At 41.2% G+C, this 15818-nt stretch overlaps 1 protein-coding gene across 1 annotated transcript in view; it reads right to left on the reverse strand.

The window, feature by feature from the left end:
* Positions 1-10912: 10912 nt before the first annotated feature.
* TM2D1 (TM2 domain containing 1) overlaps positions 10913-15818 on the reverse strand; it is a 66011-nt gene continuing 61105 nt past the window's right edge. The window contains exon 7 of the mRNA XM_030206983.1: positions 10913-11358. The gene's annotated coding sequence lies outside the window, so the exon portion shown is untranslated. The remainder of the gene's footprint in view (positions 11359-15818) is intronic.

Raw genomic sequence — 15818 nt, forward strand, 5'->3', positions numbered from 1 at the left:
TACTTGGCATCATGGAGTTCTTTCCCCGGATTCAGTGGTAGATCTCTATGTGCTTGAGCAAGCTCAGTATAGACCATTCCCTCCTGCTTACTTTACTGTGAGGGGGGGGGGGGGGTGGGTTGCAGTTGCCTTTGGCCAGGTAGGAACAGTGAGGTTCTGCTTATTGGCTCCAAGAGTTTGCCTGTTCGGTATTAACTGTGTTTTCTTCTAGACTTCAGAGCACCATTGCTTGGCTATTCGAACAGTCCAGGCTGCATGATACCCTTAAGGGGCAGTTCACTTGGAACTATTTTCTCTGTCTCCTTCCGCTGGTAGATGGACCCAACCCATTAGTCTGGACTGGTCTGGTATAGATGACAAGGAAAAATGTGATTCATAAGTACCAGTTAGTAGCAACATTCCATGCTACCAATCCTGGGGCAAGTAGGGGCTTCCCCCATGTCCATCTCAATAACAGAGGTGTACATGGGGGAAGCCACTGCTTGCCCCATGATTGGTAGCATGGAATGGTGCTACTAATTGGTTTTTGTCACGTACTTGTAACCTAGATTGGCCACTGTTGGAAGCAGGATACTGGGCTAGATGGACCACTGGTCTGACCCAGTATCGCTATTCTTATGTTACTGTACTGAACTCTCTTCCCTTTCTTCTTCTCCTGAATGTTTCCCACTCGTGTTAGATTCATGGTCCTATGCACCTCTCACCATGCTACCTCACTGAGCCTAGGCTTCCTGTTTACAGTAAAATGTTCATCCGCATTGTAGTTCTTCATCTGGGCCTTTTCTGCTTTACAGTACCTTCTTACCAACATAACTTCCATCTTTTCTTTCACATATCTGAACTATACCAACCTTAGGCACCCTTTTACTATAGTGAGCTAAAATCTGGGCTTAACATGTTATATCCCATGATTTTACCAAACACTAAGCCCAGATTTAATGTTCCCTCTATTTTATTTTTTATTACAAGTTAAGGGGCGCCCAAAAGTGGACTGCGCTGGTGTAGGTATGTGTTTTGGATGCACGCTGGCCCATTTCCTGAGCGCACCTGGGGAAAAAAGGGATTTTTTTTTTATTGTGCCGGAAAATGTGCGGCAAAATGAAAACCAGCACACATCCATTTCGGCCTGAGACCTTAACTCCACCCATTGACTTAGTGGTAAGGTCTCACACCCTAACCAGGTGGTAAATTACTGCCGGGTAAGCGTCCCGCGGTAGAAAATAATAAAAAATATTTTCTACCGTGTGCTCTGGGTGCATGCCAAAAATGGAATTGCCGCCGAGGCATGCAGTAGTGCCAATTTGAGGTGCATTGGATACCCATCTCCACTATCAGTTTCGTCGCCCTTCTGGCTACCTTTTCTAATTCCGCTATATCTTTTTTGAGATGTGGTGACTAACATTGAATATGCGACAACAGAAGAGTGGGTCGAAGCGCACACAACAAAAGCCATTCAAGCACGGGAGTCAGGAGTCCTTTATTAGACCTGATACAGGCTGTGTATCGGCAACAAGCAGCTGTGTCAGGGGACAACAGAATCAATATACTGAAAATAGTGAGCTAAAGGTCCATAAAATCAGCAAACCAAAGCAGGTTAAAAATGTATCCACAGAGAATCAGCGTGCGTGATAGCACTTCAGCATCCTGAAACTGGCACCAAGCAGAGCAGGATCAATCCTTTCCTGGGCAGTGACTCCTAATGTGGAGCCTAGCATCTTGTAGCTATAGTTTGGGTTTCTCTTCCCTGCATGCATCATATTAAATGTCATCTGCCATTTGGATGCCCAGTCTCATAAGATCCTCTTGCAATTTTTCACAATCCTCTTGTGTTTTGACAACTTTGAGGCATCAGCAAATTTAATCACTCCATTATTCCTGGTTCCAGATCATTTATAAATCTGTTATGACTAATAGACTGAGTGCCTTTGGAGGAGTTTGGTAAATAAATTAAAACAAACAAACCAACAGAACACTTCTGGGTGCTTTCAGAGCTAATCTGTGCATTTCCAGACTTGGTTTGACTCCGTTCTGATTTTACCTGTGCCATTCCCTTACTAACTACTTGATAAACTGCTGACTTTACCGCCTTCTATCTTACCCTATTAAAAATTGTGGTGAAAAAAGAAACCTCTTTTCATTTGTCTTGTTTGACTCTATGGGGTCCTTTTAGTAAGCTACGGGGAAAAAGGGCCCTATACTAGCATTGGGGGCTGTTTTTCTGCAGCCAGCAAAAGCCCCCCCCCCCCCAAAAAAAAACCCCCCAAATGGCCACATGGTGAGATAACTCTTACTACACGGCTATGCAGTGGGAAGCCCTTACTGCCACTCACTAATGTGGCAACAAGGGCTCCTGTGCTAACCCAGCAGTTATCACCACACAAGCCATTTCCAGGGGTTTTCTTTTTCCCCTAGAAATGGTGCACGTTTGGGGTTGGACTAATGGTAGCGGCTGCATTGGGCTGGCGGTAGTCCCCGAAGAGCGAGCAGTCTGCTCATATTGGGCTTACCACCGCTCTGTAAGGTGGAGACATTCTTTCAGAATAGGCTCCCCCTTCCCCAGAATGTTGCCCAGTTCCTAAGAAATCTAAAACCGTCTCATCCACACAATGAGACGCCAGAGCGCTGCCTGACTCTTAGGCTCTGCGCATGGAACGGGTAGCATTTCAGAAAATGCTACCCTAGAGGTTCTGGATTTGAGCTTTCTACCTAAGAGCCTAAATTTGGCTTCCAAAACTGCTCTCCTACATTTTCCTGTCATTGGTACCCACGTGTAGCAAGACAGCCGGCTCCTCCCCAGCGCATGAGGTCCACCACCTTTGCACCAGGCAGGTAAGTCACCAGGAGATCCTCACATCCACCAGCCATCCAGCTATCTATATGCCTAATGATCGAATCACCAACTATAACAGCTGTCCTAACCCTTCCCTCCTGGGTAGCACTTGAGATACATATCTTCGGTGAAAGGTATTAGCTGCAAACAAACCTTTTCCAGAGACAGGAAGGTGATAGAACTAAAGACACGAATTGAGGGCAGACTCAGGAATAAAATTAGGAAGTATTTTTTCACACAGAGGGTAGTAGATCTTGGAATGCCGTCCTGTGGGATGTGGTGGAGCGGAAAACAATGGAATTCAAAAATGCATGGGATAAACACAAAAGAATCCTGTTTAGAAGGAATGGATCCACAGAAGCTTAGCAGAGATTGGGTGGCAATTGGGAAGCAAAACTAGTGCTGGGCAGACTTCTTCGGTTTGTGCCCTGAAAATGGTAAGGACCAATGAAGGTCCATATTGAGCCTGCAAATAGGTGGGAAAATGTGGGATACAAATGCAATAAATAAATAAATATTAGCACGTCATGTGTAATGAGTTTATCTTGTTGGGCAGACTGGATGGACTATACAGGTCTTTATCTGCTGTCATCTACTATGTTACTATGTTAAAAGGCAGTGGTTCCGGCCCACACTGACCATTCAACCCTACTCTATTTTCTATCATTTAACCAGTTCTTAACCGTCAGTTGGACACCCAGTGGTGGCCCTACCATTAGGCCGAGGCAAGGGTCTCAGGCAGCACTCTCCATAGAGCAGCATTTCTCTTCTTCCGTCAACCTTCTTCCCTGCGTTTACCTTCTTTTTTTTTTTTTTTTTCCCAGAAAGCAGCAGCAGTGATTCCCACAGGCTGCCTTGCCGCCGGCACCAACCTCTTCTCCCTACTGCAGCCCACCTCAACGTAACTTCCCGTTTCCTCAGAGGTGGGACACAGTAGGGCGAAGAGGCTAGTGCTGGAAGCAGGGCAGCCTATGGGAATCACTGCCACTGCAGCGAGTATCTGCACATGGCCCCACACCCTTCAGCACCTCCAGTAGCACGGCACAGCACCAGGGACTGATCACCCGAGAGCAGTTGTAGAATGAGTCCAGGGAGGGTCATGATGAGGCTTCTCTCTGGACCTGATATAATTAGAATTATGAATGGAATTAGAAAAGGTACAGAGGAGGGTGACAAAAATGATAAAGGGGATAGGACGACTTCCCTCTGAGGAAACGCTAAAGCGACTAGGGCTCTTCAGCTTGAAGAAAAGATGGCTAAAGAGAGATATACAAAATAATCAGTAGAATGGAATAGGTAGATGTGAGTCACTTGTTTACTCTTTCCAAAAATACTAGGCCTAGGGGACACACAATGAAGCTACTAAGTAGTAAATTTAAACAAACTGGAGAAAATATTTCTTCACTCAACGTGTAATTAAATTCTAGAATTCATTGCCAGAGAATGTGGTAAAAGCAGTTAACGTAGCAGGGTTTAAAAAAAAGCTCTGGCTATCTTCCTAAAAGAAAAGTCCATAAGCCATCATTAAAACGGACTTGGGAAAATGTACTGCTTATTTGTAGGATAAGCAAGCAGCATAAAATGTATTGTACTGTTTTGGGATCTTGCCAGGTACTTGTGACCTGGATTGGCCACTGTTGGAAACAGGATACTGGGATTGATGAACCTTTGGTCTGTCCCAGTATGGCAATGCTTATGTTCTTATGTCACCTTTTGGAAAAGGAAAAAAAGAAGGTAAACTGGATTGGGGAGGGAAGTGGGGAGATACCAGACTGTGGCCGCGCAAGGGGCAGCATCTCAACCTTGCCTCGGGCAGCAGCTTGCCTTGGGCCACCCCTGCGAACACCAGTTCACTATTGTCCACAGTCAGCCACAAAACTATGTTAGGAAAACAATACACCACTTTAAATTGGACGCAGCTGAACACTTAAGATGTTTAAATAAGGAAAAAAGTAGAAGATGCAACTGTACATTGTTTAAAATTCCAACAGAACTTTGGATCTTTAGAGAATCAAACAGAAAATTAAAAAAAAGTTTTAAATTAAGTTTAACAGAACAGGAACATCAATTTTTGAATACAAAACATGCAAGGAGTCTAATGTTCTACACTCTTCCAAAAATTCATAAAATATTATATAAACCAATAGCTTCTCATAGATTTTTTTTTATTAGAACATCTATGTGTATATATAAATTGACTTACATAGGAAAGAAAGTGGTTTATAAAATTATTCTCTACTGGGGCCTATGTATTCAAATAGGTTAGTTTTGTGCATATTATTATCTGGCTTGCAAACTAATTTGTAGATCAACAACCAAATATAACAAAGTCTCTATGTGCCCCAATTTAAATAATTTCGGTGGAGGAAAGACTTTAGCAAAAAAAAAAAAAAAAATAGTGCTAGGAGTTAGAGAATAGCTAACATATAACATATCATGAGTCAGAAATCCTCCCCCATCCTTTATTATTTTGTTTTAAAAACCATTTTTATATACTATTTGATATGTATGGCACCATCTTTTTTCATTGTAAAGCTTGGGAGAGAGAGAGAAATCCAGTCAAAGTCAAGAAGGGTGAGCCAGAGATGATAAAGCAGGCAAGTCCAGGTTATTTAAATAAATTGTGGAGGAGGAGTGGCCTAGTGGTTAGGGTGGTGGACTTTGGTCCTGAGGAACTGAGTTCAATTCCCACTTCAGGCACAGGCAGCTCCTTGTGACTCTGGGCAAGTCACTTAACCCTCCATTGCCCCATGTAAGCCGCATTGAGCCTGCCATGAGTGGGAAAGCGCGGGGTACAAATGTAACAAAAATAAGAGAGATACTATTGGAGATTCTACATGGAATGTTGCTACTATTGGAGATTCTACATGGAATGTTGCTATTCCACTAGCAACATTCCATGTAGAAGCCTGCGCGGCCACATTGGTGATCTGCAAGGGCCAACTTCTACATGGAATGTTGCTAGTGGAATAGCAACATTCCATGTAGAATCTCAAATAGTAGCAACAGTGGAGGAGTGGTCTAGTGGTTATGGGCAAGTCACTTAACCCTCCATTGCCCCATGTAAGCCGCATTGAGCCTGCCACGAGTGGGAAAGCACGGGGTACAAATGTAACAAAAATAAATAAAAATACTGCACTAATCAAGAATATGTTTATACTTTCGGAAAAAATATTAGAAGAGCTATTTTGGCCGGCACCTCCTGAGGAAGCAACATTTAGTGAACGGAGCTGATGATGCCATGCAGAGTGAAGCATCTGTGTAAAAGGTAAGGGCCCTGTTTACTAAGCTGCTTTGTAGGCACACTAACCTTTTAGCGCATGATAAAAATGAGCGTGCACTGAGACACCCGTTATATTCCTGTCGGTGTCTCTACCATTAATGCATGCTAATTTCTAGCACGTGCTAAAACGTTTGCACGCCTACAACACGGCTTAGTAAATAGGGCCCTAAGCAATTCAATTATACTTCAAGTTGAATTTTAAGAAAAAACCATACATATAAAATAGTATATAAAAAATGGTTTAAAAACAAAATAATAAAGGATGGGGGAGGATTTCTGACTTCATGATGTGTTATATACAGCAGCTATGCTACAACTATAGCATTTTTTTTTTATTTTTTTTGCTGAAGTCTGTCCTCCATCTACAATAATTATTTAAATTTGGGCACATAGAGAACAGACTTTGTTATATTTAGTTTTGTGCATACCATGACAGTAATGAAGTTCACTCCTATGCCTGTCTGAGTATGATCTCAAATTTACTGTTGATGCTCACCATAGGACATGCATCATGACGAAGACAGCTTTCTTCTGGAGTTCATAAGATGTAACATGTATAGACAATGCATTAAGGTGCACTCAAAACATTTCTTTTAATCAAGGCTGATGCACCCAAAATGATAGGAAATATTTCTGTATCATTCTGCTGCATTTTCTTGGCCTACAACTGCATTTCTTGGTACTGGAGGATAGTCTCTCTCTCTCCATCTAATTCATTGAATAAGCACTTGACATCAACACCTCTATTCTCATCTAAACCAGGGTTGTCCAATCTCAGTTCTCAACGGCCAAAATCCAGTTGGGTATTCAGGATTTCCCCAATGAAATATACCATATTTTTTCGGACTATAAGACACACTTTTTTCTCCCCAAATTTGGGAGGAAAATGGGGGGGGTGTCTTATAGTCCGAAGGTAGAGATTTGGCTGGCTGGGTGGCAGGCCGCCCGCCCTCTGAGTTCGGGATCGCCCTGCCCCCGGCCCTGTCACCACTTCTCCCCTTACTCAGGCGATCTTCCCTGGTGGTCTAGTGACGTCTGGGCAGGAAAGAGCCCCCTCTTTCCTGCCCAGCGCGCTGCTCTCCATCCTCTTGTATGCAGCCTGACGGTCTCGGCGAGATTCAAAATGGCTGCCGAGACTTCAATTCTCAGCGGCCATTTTGAATCTCACCGAGACCGTCAGGCAGCAATGCATACAGGAGGATGGAGAGCAGCGCGCTGGGCAGGAAAGAGGGGGCTCTTTCCTGCCCCGACGTCACTAGACCACCAGGGAAGATCGCGTGAGTAAGGGGAGAGGTGGTGACAGGGCCGGGGGGGGGGGAAAGGAGGTAACCGTGAGGGCAATCCCGAACTTGGAGGGAGGGATTTGGACAAGACACACCGGAGCACCTAGGTTTTAGAGGAGGGAAAAAGCAAATTTTTTTTTCCTATTTCCCTCCTCTACAACCTAGGTGCATCTTATAGTAAGAAAAATACGGTACATGAAGTCTATTTGCATGCACTGCCTCTATTGTATGCAAATAGATCTCATGCATTTTCATTGGGGAAATCCTGAACATCCAACCTGGCAAGGGCCAAGGTTGGAACCCCTGATGTAAACAATGTTACCAGGAATATATTACTTTTAAAAGTTACTAGTCCCCTCCGAAGGGACACCACCTTGTAGTGGTGGAGGGGCTTCTGTGTTTCAATGACTCAAGAGGGCTATGCTGAAGGGTTACCCATATCAGACAGGCCTCTGAGGAGAAACCAGACAAAGAGTGTCCCAAACTAGGAAGAGTGGAAAGATGGTGACCTGAAGCTCGTACGCTAAACGGCTCAGCTGCCCTCTGAAGTTTTGTTTACTTGAAATTTCCACTCTGCATTTGCAGTTACCTTAACTGAGAGGAAGGGGACAATGGGGGGTCAGCCGCCGATGACCAGCGTTTTGTCCCCTGTGCAAGTGTGGGACCGCTGCGTGACGAGACTGGGTTGATGGGGAGTCCTTTGATTAGCGCCGGCGAAGGAGCGTCGATGCTCTTGGACCTGGAAACATCTTCATCGCTCCCGAGTCATTTAACCACCATGACTAAAGGAGTGGAGGAGTGAGTTAGGAGTGTATGCTGAAACGGAAGTCGTTTACAGCTAAACGCGTGTCGGTGGTGCCACTCCTAAACCCGTAACAGCTATCAGCTTGGAGTTTTTGGCTCCTGTAGAGGTTACATTGAATATCATCTGGAAGGCGCTCCAGGACCTAACGGTGGTAGTAAATTTTGTGCTGTACAAATTAATATGAAAAAGACAGTACAGCAAATGAAGTTCTACAAGAGTAGGAAACGGTTAAGATTTTGAAAATAATAGACCAGAAAAATTTGAACAAAATGAATATTACAGATATCGAGATTGTTGTTTTCCCAGAGTTCCGGGTATGACTCCTAAAGTTTCTTCCTCTGAAATGATTCCTCTTAGTATATTAATTCAAAAGGAGTGAAGCCTGTGAAACTGGGATTACCTTAATCAGTGGGAATTGGTTTAGAGATTCAAGTGTTTGTATTGTTAAATAATTTCTGGTTTTAAAAAAAAAGAGAAAAAAATGAAATCAGGTGTATTATTTCCACTAATACTGGATAATAAGTATGTTTCCAACTAAATTGACTATACAGCGTCTTGGGTTTGAAGAAGCCAACCAGACGATCAATGTGGAATAATGATTCAGATAAATAATAACTAGGGATAATCAGGTTAATACCACATTTTCTTTGTTTACTGTTTAATTGATCTCCTTGTCTTGTTTCACTCTCCCTCTTTATTTTGTGGTCTAAGAGAAAGATTGTATATAATCCACTTATCTAGTTGAGATTGTTTTCCTCTAATATTATTAAGTGACCCTTGTAAAATGAAAAATTATAAATAAATGATTTTAAAAAATGTGAATTATATTTGAAGAATATACTGATTTTTTGTATCATTTTCAACTTTGTTTAGTGGAAAAAGTAGTATAGTGTTATACCCTAACCTTACATGACCCTTATTTTAAACTGTGTTTCATATCTACTGGACTTGGCGATCGCCTTGACGGTATTATGTAAGCCACATTGAGCCTGCTAATGGGTGGGAAAATGTGGGATACAAATGTTACAAACAAATAAATAAATAAATAAAATAATGTGCCTAGTGCTTGTTATAAGTTGTATGGTTCTAGAGATGTGCTGTACTAGCAGATGTTATTGGCTGTATTTGAGTTGCCTCTGTTACCTCTCCCAACTTTCAATAAAGACTTGTACAAATTAAAAAAAAAAAACTACACACACAAACTTGTGAAATATCCCCTCCCCTCCATAAATTAACCTGCAACACCACAAACTGTAAATCCGACAGGCTATGACCCGCCTGACTCCAATGGGAAACCAATGGCACCTCTACCTGGCTCAAACACAAATGCTGAGCAATTCTATTCTTAAATCAGCTTGTTTGGCCAATATACCACTTGCCACATGGACACAATATACCATAAACAACCTGTTTTGAAGTACAATCAGTACAAGATCTTAATACAAACCATTTTTGAGTGTGAGGTATTGGGATTGATGTCGTCTCAATACATAGATAAGAATATACACATTTCCCACACTTAGAGTGACTCATCCTCTCCAATAAAGGCGCTCGATAATATCTATTTCTACCAAACAGTTATTTCAGATTAGAATTGCGAGTGTAAGCAAACAGAGGAGATTCAACCAGTGACGAATGCAGCCATAAAACTGACCAATGTCTCTGAATAATACGCTTAACCTCATGTACTCGATTAAAATAGGGCAACACACATTACCTTATAGTCCTCAACCTGTCAAGCTTGATTAAACAACCAAGCCCTATTCACATTTAATAGCTCTCTTAAAAGCTTTATTAATCACTCTGTGGGATATACCCTCTCTTTTAAAACTTTCGCTTCATACCCACAGCATGAGACACAAAAGTACTTTAAGTTGCATAGTACTACTACTTGACATTTCTAAAGTGCTACTAGGGTTACGCAGCGCTGTACAATTTAACATAGAAGGACAGTCCCTGCTCAAAGAGCTTACAATCTAAAGGACAAGTGAACAGTCAGTCAAGTAGGGGCAGTCAGATTGGGGCAGTGTACATTTCCTGAAGGGTATAAAGGTTAGGTGCAAGAACTGACCTAGAGGAATACTCTCCTTCAAATATAATTAAAAGGAAAGTATCCCTTTAGGATACTGTATTAGCATCAATTGAGCACTGGGACTATGCACTGTCTCTTGTGGAGCCCTCCCCTCATTGGGCAGTGATGCATGATGGGTATTGAGATCTGCAATTGTAAAAGTGTTTGGTGCTACTTTGAAGACTGCCATTTTGGAGTTGGTGTTATCCAAGAAGATATCTACAACTGTTCTGCAATGATGTTCATGTAACGCTTTTGTTTGTACACCTGGGAACTAAACATTTTTGACCTTTGATGCGCTTGACTCGTGGACATATGGGGCAAGTCAGACTGTGGGTGAGTGGGGGGTTGTTCTAAGGGACGGGAAAAAGTAATTTAGTATGTTATTTAAATGGTTTTATGTAACTCTGCCTTCAATTTAATCAGCAAAAACAATATCAAATATTTATTGTTTTGGGTTATTTCAGTCCTGTAATTATATTCAGCTGAAAATCATGCATTGTCTGAATATCAGTGAGATTCTGTATATCTGTACTCATTTCACTATCTGATATATACACTGTCCCGATGCAAGACATTTTCCTTTACAATTTGTCTGAAGAACCACACTGTGGGAAAAAAAACTTGAAACACTCAAATATTTAGTGAAAGCGTGACATTTACAATGCTTTAATTACATAATCATACTCCAGTAATATACACATACATTTTTTTCTAGCTGTACAGATTAGTAAATTTATATACATAAACTGCTCTGTATGAAACAGTTTTTTTTAAGACTAGAAAACTGTATAAATAAAACCCTGCTCCAGTGGTAGACAATTTAAACATCTTAAGTAGCCTAATAAAACAATTGGGGATAAGGACATTATGTTTACACACACAAAAAAAAAAAAACCCTCCTGGTCCATGTAGCATTGAATAAACCACACTTTTTCCTTCTCCAAGTTTCCAATATTAACAGTAGCACTGATTCAATTTCAATATCTTCTTTTTATATGCCTTAAAATACTGCAAAAGTTTTCACAATATAACACCTGAGAAGTAGAACGGAGGCCGACGGTTTTTTTTAAATCTTCTGTGACCCTAGAAGAGAATGGATATTAAAATTTAGAAAACTTGTATAACTAGCTTACTATCATAAGTTTGATGCCTCTGTGTCAAGGGTCTGAGAGAATGCTTATTTCCTGGCCTTTTACATCAAAGTTTGGGGATGGCATTCTAATACTATAGTTCTAAGTCATTCACTATCAAACACTGGGGCCTTTCTACTAAAGTGTGTTAGGCAGTTAACGTGTGAATTAGTGCATGCTAACTGCTACAGCACATGCATAGTAACTATTACTGCATGAAGCTGGCAGACAGCACTTGCAAAGATGCACGTTAAGAGTGTTAAGGTGGGACATTGGGAGAAAATGGGCAGGGAGAGCAAACTGCAGGTGGCACATGGCATATACCATGTGCTAACAGGCATTCGTGCAGTTAGCGAGGGTCCATTTAACCCTCTTAAAAAGGTGGCACTAAGCGCATCTGTGACATGACCATGGTACGCATGCTAATGGATATTTTAACGTAGGAACTCGAAAAACTACAAATGCCATACTGGGCATGTCCCCCCCCCCCCCCCCCCCAGTTGCTATGTTGGAGTTGCACTTACTAGACATTAATTTTTTTGTACTAAGGCAGGCATAATAACTGCAAAATCTAATGCACTTTAGTAAAAAGGACCCCACATTTCATTTTCATTTAAGTAACCTGAATAAATGTACCCTGAAAAAAAAATAGCATTCTTGAAACTACATTAATTTTTGTAGTTAAGAAATTTTTATCGCATGATTTTAAATTTGCTTCTGGGTGAGGTGGAAAAGTCACTCTTAACTCCAGGAAAGTAATAATGAAAATGCAAAATCAAGTGGTTCCCGCAAACGTTTCACAATAATGCTTGGAGCACTGCCTAAGATACAGTTCCCATGGTCTGTGCCAAACCCCATGTCAGAAAAATATATATATAATTAAAAAAGTTATTTTATATTCTTTGATAATGTATTAGTGCTATATTTTAGTGCTATCCACCACCAGGGAGTTATCTAATCTAGTTGATTTTCTTAGTTGAAATATTGCATCAGTCATTAGATAGGGTAGTTCTTACAAACTGGATCAAAGTTAGTGTCATAACTAAAAAACACACATTGTTCTTCTCTCTTTCTTGTATAATATCTGGCCTTTAAATTAGGATTTTTTTTTTAATAGTCAAGCACTACATACGACCACCTACACTTCCCCAGAACACTAAAAACTTCTTATCTGTTTAAAAAGGCATACCCTACTAACCCAACATAAATGCCTGATCTCTGCTACACAACAAAACTAAAATACGGAATGGACATAACACAATTCTTCCGTTCTACGATTCCCTTATGTGGCTGTACCACACGAACTATCTCAACATCACTCTGTATCTGAAGAGGACAGGTATAAATCAAAGTAGGGTATACACAAAAAGTAGCACATATGAGTTTATCTTGTTGGGCAGACTGGATGGACCGTGCAGGTCTTTTTCTGCCGTCATCTACTATGTTATGCTACTATCTGTTTACACCGGAGTCTGCAAACGCATCTCCGGTACTATGTAAGCCACACTGAGCCTGCAAAACAGGTGGGAAAATGTGGGATACAAATGTAACAAATAAATAAATAAATTTGACAATTGTATCACCATGATTCTTAATGCTAAATTATAGAAGAGTCTTAAATTATGCACATGTAAGTATGCACACTTACAAAATCCTGTATGTAGGTATTCCAGGGGTTAGAGTTTGGGCTGAGCAGAGGTGTGGTTGCAACATATGTCCAAGATTTTATAAAATACATGGGTAGAGACAGGGTATGTGCACATATTTACGCCATCTTCAGAGTTGGTACAAATTGTGCTTTTCAACTTGTGGACTATTGGAGTTTCTTCTAAGAGTATTATTTATAAAAGGTACATAGGCACCTATGTTGCCTTTATAAAATAAACACTTTCTTGGACTCTATAGCTCTCATTCTAGAATTATCCTCATTATGCAATACATACTGGGGGTCATTTACTGCTAATGGACACTATTGCTGGCAAATTGCATTACCTTCTGCAAGTCCCACAGAGATGAAATGAGCCCAGAGGTAGATGATGACATTAGTGTACATTATGTATATCTAAGGTAAGGGTAATTGGATTTGATATACTGCTTTTCTGTGGCACAATCAATGCAGTTTACATTTATTTTATGCAGATACTGTCTCTGTCCCTACTGGGTTCACAATCTAAGCATTGTACCTGGGGCAGTGGAGGGTTAAATGACTTGCCCAGAATCACAAGGAGCTGCAGTGGGAACTGAACCTAGTTCTTCAGTCCACCATACTAACCACTAACATAGTAAATGATAATTATACATTACTAGTCAAAAAGGCCCGTTTCTGTTTTAAAGGAAACGGGCGCTAGCAAGGTTTTCCTCAGAGTGTGTATGTGCGAGTGTGTGTGTGACAGAGAGAGAGACTGGGTGCGAGTGTGTGTGTGAGAATGAGAGTATGTGCCAGGGACCCCCCTCTCTCCCAGTTCCCCCCCCCCCTGGTATGTCTCCCATTTGCAGGGGTGTCTCCCCTCCCTCCCTTCCAGTTGCAGGGTCCCCCCATCCATCCCTTCCTCCTTTTTTCCCCAGTTGCAGGGTCCCCCCTCCCCCCTCCCAGTTGCAGTGTCTGTGTGTCTCCCCCCTCCTTTTGTCCAGTGGAAACAGTTCCTATGTTTCCTTTTTTTTTTTTGAGTGTATAGGAATGCTTTAGGGAGTGGAATCAGAGATTAGCCAATGGGCTTCCTTGCTTACCATAGACTTGCTTTGTTCACTTCCACTCCTGTCTATTGAACATCCTGCAGCATGTCATAGCAGCCAATCAGTGGCACTTCAGGAATGGCATCACTTTTATCTACTCCACTTTCCTTTTCCATGGTTCCAGGCAGGCTCAGAACGTTGGAGGTGAGAATTATTATATAGGATAAATAGGTACAAGGGACTTCAGAAGACCTAGCCCATCTTACTAAGCTAAAACCATCTGCGATAAATGTATGTCTAATCATTTTTTTTTGGGGGGGGGGGGGGGGGAGGGGGGAACACTTATGACCAAAATTGTATCACGTCCCTAAACTTGTTCCAAAGCTGCTAGAAGATTAAGTCTGATGTCTAATTTAAACCTCCCCATGCCTATTTGACAGACATCTTGTCCTATCTTCAGCAAATGTCAGAAAAAAAATAAATTACAAGCACTCTCTTAAAAACTAATTCCAGCACCCCAATCTTCTCATAATCCAATCTAAGTTCTTTAGGCAAAGTATTCCACCAATTCAGCACCATAACAGAGAACATCTTTAATCTCATCCTCAGTTCCATAACTATTGGAGCCATCAGCAAAAGATTCTGAATGGATTTCAATGTTCTGCCCGGATTGTCTCTCTGTAATCTAATCATATAAATCAGTGTTTCCCAAGTCAGTCCTGGAGTACCCCCTTTGCTAGTCAGCTTTTCAGGATATCCATAATGAATGTGCATGAGATTGATTTTCATATAAGGCCTTCATTGTATGCAAATATTTCATGCATATGCATTGACGTTTTCCTGAAAACCTGACTGGCAAGGGGGGGGGGGGGGGGGTGCTCCAGCACCAACTTGGGAAACATTGTAAAGTCAAATTCAGAATCATTTCAAAGCAAATCCAGCACCACCCCTGCAGGTTTCTTGAAAATTCTTTTCTGAGATAAACACAAATTTGAAATCATTAGTCAGCATTTGCAACTGACCAAACTTCCTTTAAATATATACATATATATTTGTAGCATTTGTATCCCACATTTTCCCACCTATTTGCAGGCTCAATGTGGCTTACAATTGTTCCGTAATGGTGATCACCAATTCCGGAAAAGAGAAATACATAGTTAAACTATGGAGGCGATAGAGTGGAATTAGGTAGTCAAATAAATAAAGCTAATTTTCGTAATAAGAAATAAAAGGTAATTAGAAAAAGTTCAATTGTAGTAGATTAGCTTGAACAATCAGGAATAAAGAGTTACATTTAAATATTTAAAAAGCAATACCTCGGGTGACAGCAAACGATTAACAGGAAAATTTAATATTCTCAAGTTCTTAGATCTGTAACGAGTTCCCAAATGCTCACACTTATGAAGAAAAACTACCTTTACTGTCTGTCTGTGGTACTTGTTGCCTGCCTGCAATGTTGCCACTTTCGGTTCTAAGTTCCCCAGGCATTTATCACAATCAACAGTTCTAAAAATGAAGATCATGTAGCATCTGAGAAACCTGCTCTGAATAGTCACACAATTGAGAAATTGGAGTTTTTCAGCATAGGTTCAACTCTGGTCACTGATTTCCAGATGTCCACCAAAGTATCATTAGACAGAACTTGTCCTGAGGGTGTGGCACTGGAGATAGTACCTTACAGCTAGAAGTAGGGATTAGGAGTTCTGATGGAATCTACTCCAATTCCCACTACTTCCAAAG

This window comes from Microcaecilia unicolor, chromosome 6 (genome assembly GCF_901765095.1).
Source record: "Microcaecilia unicolor chromosome 6, aMicUni1.1, whole genome shotgun sequence".
Lineage (NCBI taxonomy): Eukaryota > Metazoa > Chordata > Amphibia > Gymnophiona > Siphonopidae > Microcaecilia > Microcaecilia unicolor.